Below are 8,004 nucleotides of genomic sequence, written 5' to 3'. Positions count from 1 at the left end.
CCGGTTTTATGGTTTTGTTTGGTGGTTTTGGGCTGCGTACGTAGCGCATTGAAATTACATTTTCAACACTCCCCTTTAATTTCAACTGCTGGGCATTCGGTCATACCCAAACACTTCCTCAAAAATTCAAAGCTTTTCTGATCCAGCGGCTTTGTCAAGATGTCTGCAACCTGTTCCTGGGTCCTGCAATGTTCTAGGACAATTTCTCCATTGTTCACCAATTCTCTGATGTAGTGAAACCTTGTATCAATGTGCTTCGTTCTCTTGTGAAACACTGAATTCTTTGACAATGCAATAGCTGAGCTATTGTCACAAAATATCACTGTCGCTTTTGCCTGCTCTTGGCCTAAGCTTCTCAACATTCTTCTCATCCACACTGCTTGACATGCTGCTGCTGTAGCTGCCACATATTCACCCTCTGCTGTAGACAATGCTACAATGGACTGCTTCTTAGAAGCCCATGAAATGGCTCCTGAACCCATATGAAACACATAACCGGAAGTGCTCTTCCGATCATCTACACTTCCAGCCCAATCGCTATCTGTGTAGCCAACCAAATCTGAATTTTCTGAGGCATGATATAAAATTCCAAACATTTTGGTGCCTTTGACATACCTCAAAATTCTCTTTGCTGCCTGCCAATGTGCCTCCTTCGGCCTCTCCATGAACCTGGAAATTAAACTAACAGCATACATAATATCAGGCCTAGTTGCTGTTAAATACATAAGGCTGCCCACAATGCTTTTGTACAGGCTAGGATCAAAATCCTTGCTGCTGTCCTCTCTGCTGAGCTTTAATCCCATTACTGTGGGAGTGATTGCTGCCTTGCATTCTTCCATCTTAAATCTGCCCAAAACTTGATTTACATATCTTGCTTGAGATATAAAAATCCCTTTTTCATTTTGATCTACTTCTATGCCTAAGAAGTATCTCAACAAACCCATGTCAGTCATTTCAAATTCATCCTTCATGACTGATTTAAAATTCTCAATAAGACAAATATCATTTCCAGTGAAAATAACATCATCTACATACAAGACAACAATTAAAATTTTACCATCCTTTTCCTTGATGTAGACTGTGGGTTCTTCTTCACATTTGTCGAATTCATTATCCAATAGATAAGAATCTATCCTGCTGTACCATGCTCTTGGCGCTTGCTTCAGCTCATAAAGAGCTTTCTTCAATTTGCACACTTTGTGCTCTTCACCTTTCTTCTCATATCCGAGAGGCTGTTCCACATAGACCTCTTCCATTAACACTCCATTTAGGAATGCTGATTTCACGTCCATTTGGTAGACTTTCCATTTGTTTTGTGCTGCTATGGACAGCACTGCTCTCACGGTTTCCATTCTTGCAACCGGGGCGAAAGTCTCCTCATAATCTCTCCCATACTGCTGCTTGTAGCCTTTGACAACCAGCCTTGCCTTGTGCCTTTCTATCTTGCCTTCAACATTGCTCTTGGTCTTATAGACCCATTTCACACCAATGACTTCTTTGCCTTTTGGTAACTCTACCAAATCCCATGTTTTGTTTCTCTCTATGTCATTCATCTCCTCATCCATAGCTTCTATCCATTTCCTATCTTTAATTGCATCTTCGAAATGAATAGGATCATCAACATGGCAATACAAGGCAAATAAGGAATTCATTCCTTCATTATAAATATCACTTAGATTTCTAAACTTCTTACCTCGTTCACTTGGTGTGCAAGTGCTTGAAGATGCACTTGAATTTCCTCCTTGTGGTGTGCTTGGAGAAGCACTCTCATTGATCCTCAATGGTGTACCTTGCTGTCCTTGTGTTGTCCTCAATGGTGTCTCTTGCTGTCCTTGTGTTGGCGCTGCTGTTTGGGGATCCATTTCAACCACTTCCTCTTCATCTTCATCATGAGACAAACAGCTCTTGACATTCACTGTTTTCTCTATGCTTCCATCCCAAGCTTCCTCTTCAATGAATTGAACATCCCTGCTGACAAAGAACTTCTTGGTAGATGGAATGTACAGCCTGTAGGCTTTGGATTCATCACTGTATCCAATGAAGATGCATTTCTCCCCTTTGCTGTCCAACTTCCTCCTTAGCTGATCTGGTATGTGTGCATAGGCCACACACCCAAAAACTCTCATGTGGGTGACTCCTTGCTTTCTCCCACTCCATGCCTCTTCTGGCACCTTGTTCATGACTGCTTTTGTAGGACACCTATTCAATATATAAACTGCACAATGTACAGCTTCAGCCCAATACTCATTTGGCAAATGCTTTGCCTTCAGCATGCTCCTCGCCATATCCATGATGGTTCTGTTTTTCCTTTCAGCAACTCCATTTTGCTGCGGAGTGTACCTTGCTGTAAACTGTTTATGAATTCCATTTTCTCTACAAAATCTTAGGAATTCCTTGGAGATATACTCACCTCCTCTATCAGTTCTCAATACTTTTATGTGCAGCCCGCTTTGGTTCTCCACAAGTGCTTTGAAATTTTGGAATTTCTCAAACACTTCACTTTTGTTTTTAAGGAAATATATCCAAGTCTTTCTTGTACAGTCATCAATGAATGTTAGGAAATATAGGCTGCCTGCTAATGATGGAGCTTGCATTGGTCCACATAAATCTGAGTGGATGATTTCTAAGGGTGCCTTTGCCCTTATGCTTTTCCCTGATGGAAAACTTTCTCTATGTTGTTTTCCCAATATGCAGCCTTCACAAAGGCTGTCCGGCTTCTCTATCAATGGCAATCCTTTCACCATTCCTTTCCTACTCAACAAATTCAGACCTCCAAAATTGAGATGTCCAAATCTCAAGTGCCACAACCAATTCTCATCCTTTGGCACGCTTTGGAAAGCCTCTTGGGTAACTGCTGCAATTTCTCTTTTGTTTTTCAAATCTGCCCGGATCCTGAGAGGGAACATCCTGTTCCTTGTCATCTTCACTTCAGCAATGCATCTTTTGCTGGGTGGTATGTCCATGATGGTGCACACATCATTTACAAAGTAAACATTGTAACCCTTTTGGATAAGCTGTCCAACACTCAATAGGTTACATCTCATTCCGGGGACATAGTAGACATCTGCTATGGTTTTCCTTTCTCCTTGTTTTGTAAATATTTTTACCTCCCCTTTTCCCATAACAGACACTTTACAATCAGTTCCTAGTGTGACATCTGATTTCAAATTCTGATTTAAGGCTGAAAAGAGGGCTATATTCCCTGTCATATGGTTGCTGCAACCTGAGTCTAAAAACCATATGTCCTCACTATGTGTTTCAGCCATGTTACAAGCTAACAAGACATTTTCTTGACTGCTGTTTTCTCTTGTAACATTTGCATTTTGTCTGCTATTCATATCATGTTGTTTCTTTCTACAATCACTTGCATAATGTCCATACTTTTTGCAATAATAGCATTGAACATTAGATTTATCATACCTTTGTCCTTGAGCCTGATACTGATCTCTTTGTTGGCTGCTGCCTTGACCTTGGTTCTGATTTGGATTGCTGCCTCTTCCTTGTGCATTTGATGAGCTGTTCCTTCCTCCTCTGTTCTGGCTTCTGCCTCTTCCTCTTTTGTTTCCTCTGCCTTGACCTCTTCCTCTTCCAAAGGACATCTGGGTCTTGAAGGCTTGCTCAAGGGATGAGTTTTCATTCCTACTCAACCTCTGCTCATGTGTTATCAGTGATGCATGTAGCTCATCAACTGAATAGTTTGAGAGATCCTTTGTTTCTTCAATGGTGGTGACTATGGCATCAAACCTTGAGGGTAAGACCCTCAATATTTTCTCCACTATTCTTCTATCTTCAATTGTTTCTCCATGAGTTCTCATTTGTGTGATTGCACCAATCACATGAGTGAAGAATGAGTCAATGTTATCTGACTCCTTCATTTTCAAGTTCTCAAAATCCTTTCTCAGCAATTGTAGTTTTGCTGTCTTCACTCTCTCCATGCCTTGATAGGCTGTCTTGAGGGTTTGCCATGCTTCTTTTGATGTTTTAGCTGCTGCTATCCTTGGAAATATACTCTGGTCTACTGCTAGATGCAACAATAAAATGGCCTTTGCATCCTTCTTCCTATTGCTTTTCAGCTGATCTCTCTCTCCCTGAGTTAGTGCATTGAACTCATTTTCATCTGCTACATCTTCAAACCCAGATTCAACTATTTCCCATAAATCTTGAGAAGCAAACAAGGCTCTCATAGTTATAGACCAGTAGTCATAATTCTTCCCATTAAACTGTGGGAGCTGGGTATTAAACATACCCATACCAGTGCTTGTGCTAGCCATTCCTTGACTGTGTATGTTTGAAAACAACTGACTGTCTCTTCAGCAACAACACAAAGAAAAATCTTTGAGAAATACCTGAATCCTTTGATGTCTGAGTCTTCTGTCTGCCTGAGAAGTTTTGCTGCAGCAACAACCTTCTCCCTTCAGCTTCTTTAACTTCTTTAAAGAGCCTGAGCCTGCTCTGATACCACTGTTGGGTATTTTTGCTGGGAAATACCAAAACCAAGATTCAAACTAAACACAGAGACAATGCTCTGTTCTTTGACTCCAGGATCTTTTATGCACAGAGAGACTTAAAAAAAAATTCACTGAGAAACAGAGTATATCACCACCATAAAAACATTCTATTCATTAAAACCTGATACAAAGATTTACCACTGTAAAATCATTTTCATATTCACTACTGTGAAAAACAACTTACTGCTGTAACAAAAGTTTACATGATCTTACTGCTGTAAAACAAAATTTACATTCACTGGTGTAAAAACAACTTAGGCTCCACCATTTTCTTTATCCACTACTTGTCCAAAACCACACATGGTTTTTCGGTTTTTATTGCATCTTCGTATTACAATGCTCCAGACAAAAACATTACAACATATTTTATGCACTGCTGTGCATTCACCCTCTGGTTCTTCACACTTTACACACTGCTGTGTGTATTTCTTTTACTGCGCCATCGTTCTTCTTACGCTGCTGTAGAAAACACTCTGTTCACTGCTGTGTGTATTTCTTTTACTGCGCCATCGTTCTTCTTACGCTGCTGTAGAAAACACTCTGTTCTCTCCCATGTGCGATTCATACAATATAAAAAGTCAACACACTCAAAACATATATACAAGCTTCTTTTTTTTATTACATTGCATTAAAAACGACCATACCTATCTTTAAATGCTACATACCTTTTACGAAAAAAAACTTATGTGCTATAAAAAATATATATGTATATTGTAACGTGCCCATATTCACATTAAAAAGGGCCACCAAAAACTTGTACCAATCATTAACTCATTCATCTACCGCGGTCAACCATAAATCTTTCACTTCACGCAAAACATTGAATTGATGTGGGTTCGTATGCAGCTCTAGGTGATCAACGACGGAGAACACGGGAGACAATCGAACGGTGGAGAACGATATCGGAAGGCAGATTTTCACCGAGCTTTAACTTCCGATGGGTTTCGTTTGCTGATGTCATGCGGGTGACACGCGTCGCCTCCAAATCGCATCGGAGCTCAACAATACGGAAACCACTTTTCATGGATGGCGGTGCGATATGATCCTGGCCGGTTTTATGGTTTTGTTTGGTGGTTTTGGGCTGCGTACGTAGCACATTGAAATTACATTTTCAACAGTCAAGCGAGCGTGCTGCAAGATATTTACATTGATATTTGGACATGGTCTACAGTTCTCATTTCGGCACTTGGCTGCATGGTATGTTTGCATCTTCAAGATAGGCTTCTGAGCTAGATGAGTTTTTCGTTTCGTCATTTTTCCAAGTGAGCGTGTCGATTATTGATTGCATATCGGCTTCTAATCAGCGGGACATGTCTAAATGTCTTCCTTGCCCATTTATTGCACCTCAGGAGCCATAGAGGTGCATTCTTCCCCTCCAACTCGCCTGGGCCGCCTTCTATGAGTCAGCACATATCATGAATGTCTTCCTCAACTTTCTGTGATAAAATGATACTCAAGGTGGCAAACAGGTTTTGTAAGGGCCGCCTTCTATGATTCAGCAGATTTTTCCGAATGTCTTACTCGCGCTTTCTGTGAAATGAAGAAGGCGGCATGCAGGTTTTTGTATTTTATATTTAAGTTAGTTGTGGCTTCTCTGAGGGTTGATTTTCCCTTGCTTTCAGCCTTTCCGATCATTGGACTGTCATAGCTCCTGGCGTGCACAGATGGGTTTTTGTGCTACTCTTGGCTTCGATCATGACCATTTAGGTTGGCCTTCTCCCCTGATTTCCATCTGGCTTCATCGTGAGCTAGACAGTCCATGCTGTGTTTTGTCTTATAAGTTGGCATCTGTACTGTTTGATCATTCTTTCGAGTCTTCGACCAGCGGTAGCTGCTCCTTTCTACTCTAATTGAGGTCTTATATTTGTTAAAAGATGTTCAGATTTCCTCATTTTATCATGAGATGAATCAGTTGGTTTAATGAAATGAATGAGTTGGGATATCGGTTTTTTGTTATCCCCCTCTTGAAGCGTTATTTCAAATCAGCAACTCTCAACTCTGAGACTTGCAATATATCACCTTCAGTTCGTCAGCCGACCTGAATAGTGTCCGGAATGTTGTTCTTCCTTTGTACGCAGCCAGCATGTTCGTGTTTTTATCCGGTCGTCATCAGCCGAGCGTGAGATTGCCATCCATGCGCAAGAAGGGCTTCTATTATTCTTTCTGCATGTAATGTTACCAGCGATCTTTCTGTATGTAATGTTTGTGTTTGCCTCCGGCCTCCGAATTTGGCATTGACCATGGGTTTTTTAATGTCTCTATAGACATGGTCTTCGAAATGGATGGGGTCATCTAATTTCCAATTTATATTATCTTTTTGCTAATATAAAGTTCTCCCTTCTACATTTAAGGTGTAATTAAGGTGTAATGTAATGGCATTGTGGGTTGTCATGATGTTAGTATCAAATTCTGTAATAATATTATGGGTTACATGGTGTCATGTAATAATAGTCTTCTGTATAATATTATTTAAAAGATAATAATATCATGGTTTCTAATAACTTTTTGATAGCAATATATCAACATGATTTTTTTATTATTATAATAGCAATATACAATTATGGTTTCTAATATTATTTACTATTCTAATAGTATATAGAATTATAGTTTCTAATGTTATTTACTATTCTAATAGCAATATAAAATTATGGTTTCTAATATTATTTACTATTCTAATAGCAATATAAATTATGGTTTTTAATATTATATTAGTTGTTAATATTATATTTTGACTATTTTAATAATAATATACAATTATGGTTTCTAATATTATGTTTTGACTATTCTAATAGCAATACACAAATATACAATTATGATTTCTAATATTATGGGTTTCTAATATTATGTTTTGACTATTTTAATAGCAATATACAATTATGGTTTCTAATATTATGTTTTGACTATTCTAATAACAATACACAAATATACAATTATGATTTCTAATATTATGTTTTGACTATCTAATATTATGTTTTGACTGTTCTAAGAGCAATACACAATTATGGTTTTCAATATAATCTATTTCTTTATAATAGAGAAAAGTTAGCCGGTGGGTACAAGATGCAAATTAAGACTGGTATATGCCATCTAGACTATGAAATAGTTAATTATCATTTTTTATTAGATTAATAAAAAAGAATGGGAAGAATGTGGGAGTTGAATACACAGCAACATCAGAACGTAATGGTACTTACTAATTTTGCTATTACCAAACCTGCTATCAGCAAACCTTTGATGAGAGTTGCCTGTACGTTGCAAGTGTTCATGTTCCTCAGTCGCTGTTTTTGCTCGCTCGCTTTCCTTGCTGATGATTTCTAATTATAATGACAATTTGTGCCTTAAAAACCGAGCTTTATGCTTGCGAATGGGTTCTAAGCAAAAGAAAAAACACATTTGTGTAAAATCCGTTCTGTGAAATGATAATGCCATTCTGTATTGCGTCCTAGGAGCTCTTTACTTATTCCCAGAATTGAGTTCTTTAAACTATGGTAAAATA

At 38.6% G+C, this 8,004-nt stretch overlaps 1 long non-coding RNA gene across 1 annotated transcript; it reads left to right on the top strand.

The window, feature by feature from the left end:
• Positions 1–5,621: 5,621 nt before the first annotated feature.
• On the top strand, positions 5,622–6,853 carry LOC149252652 (uncharacterized). Its single transcript, XR_016266086.1, has 2 exons — positions 5,622–5,705; positions 5,858–6,853. It is a non-coding gene; the product is annotated as an uncharacterized LOC149252652 (long non-coding RNA).
• Positions 6,854–8,004: the final 1,151 nt, after the last annotated feature.

Source organism: Pinus tabuliformis, chromosome 7 (genome assembly GCF_031772625.1).
Source record: "Pinus tabuliformis cultivar Carrire ecotype Pingquan chromosome 7, CPIR1, whole genome shotgun sequence".
Taxonomy (NCBI): domain Eukaryota; kingdom Viridiplantae; phylum Streptophyta; class Pinopsida; order Pinales; family Pinaceae; genus Pinus; species Pinus tabuliformis.
The sequence above is the reverse complement of the archived record's forward strand: the minus strand, read 5'-3'. Positions and strand labels throughout refer to the sequence as shown.